Genomic DNA, 1,570 nt, shown 5'->3' with positions numbered 1-1,570 from the left:
AAATTGAAGGAACAAAATCACAGATAATCTTTCCAGCATAATAATGGCATATTAACCTTAGTTACTAACTTATTCAAAATTCCAAGTAATTAAAACCAAACAACATTTTGCTTGATGACATTGTTAAATTCAAAAATACCACCCAGAAAATCATACCTGTGGCCCTTTTGGGGTGGACAGCATTAGCTGGTTTGTTTACCTGCATCATGATACTGTAGATCTTTAGGCATATTTTTGGTACATGCAAAGCAAATAATTTCTATTTTACTGGATTCTTTAGATATAGTCAATTCTCTGCTCCATTTTAACTAAGAAAATTACAATCTTCTGGGTAAATCATGAAAATCAATTGTTAAATCCTTGAGGTAATTTGCATTCTACACAAGCAACTTGCTGCAAAAGGGAAGCTGGTTAGGGAAGATGCCTGCTTCAACATACTTCACAAAAGCATCAACACAGAAGGTTGGACACACTCCTGAGGCTACACACAGTACACTAAGCACATACATCTGTGGTAGCTCAATCAGGAAACGTGAGAAGTCAGAAAATTTATATCTGGGACCTCTTCACCTCCTACCTAGTCTTCTACATAGGATGAAATTTCACATCCTCAGTTTCAATTTTGAACATTCACCACATTCAGCTGAAGGCTGACTTTGGGCATTTCCAATCTTTCTTTTGAATTCAATGTGTATTGTTTGCTGAGCATTGAATAATTCTCAAAAAAACAAAGGAACAAACAAAAAAAAGGATGCATCCCAAATGAATACACCATCCAGAGTTACTAAAACTTTGAGGAGTTCAGAGCACTGCTCTAGTAAGTACACAGCTTCAAGTGAAGACTGGTAACCAAAGCAGATGATGCTGTTTTCCATTCTGAGTCGTCATTCTGAGATTATCACCCTATTAACAGAAATAAATATACTGCCTCAAAAGTGGCTCGTGATAAAAAGAGATGGACATTCTTACTGTTTGAAAAATTGTAACAGTATTAGATTGTTTAAAATTATACTACACATAAAGTAATCTCAAATTCACAGACACTTATTGATAGGTTCTACTAGCCTGGGGTTTAGTTATCTGTAACATGACACCCACTCAACTTGGTACCAGACCCAGAGAACAATTTCTTTCTCCAAGAGTAACTTCTATATTCCTCTTCTTATTCCAGACATAAACCTCCCACTCCCTTTTTGTGAGTGTGCTGAGCCCTCTCCAATCCCAAGACTCCACAACCACCCAAGTGCTCTACCTCCAAACCCCAGTAAATCTTGGGTTTCCTGTTTGCACAGGCAGATGCTCCTTCAAATCAGCTGTTGATATGTCATGCTGCCTACCTCCCAAGCTCCTCCCCCAGCCAGACCTGATAAAAGTGGTTCCACTTCTTTGTTTCCACCCAAGAGTGCCTGTTCTTAGAATACAGGCCTCCTCTCCTTTGTCTCTATTAGCACACCAAAATCTTATCAAGATCTTATCACTTATCTAGGACAAGAAATTCCACAGATGTCTTTCAGAATGGCACTCACACATTCACAGCCAAAAGATTACAATACTCTTGGCATACAAACAA

Source organism: Cavia porcellus, unplaced genomic scaffold, assembly GCF_034190915.1.
Source record: "Cavia porcellus strain 051 isolate PalLab524CR breed Dunkin Hartley unplaced genomic scaffold, mCavPor4.1 scaffold_2, whole genome shotgun sequence".
Lineage (NCBI taxonomy): Eukaryota > Metazoa > Chordata > Mammalia > Rodentia > Caviidae > Cavia > Cavia porcellus.
The sequence above is the reverse complement of the archived record's forward strand: the minus strand, read 5'-3'. Positions refer to the sequence as shown.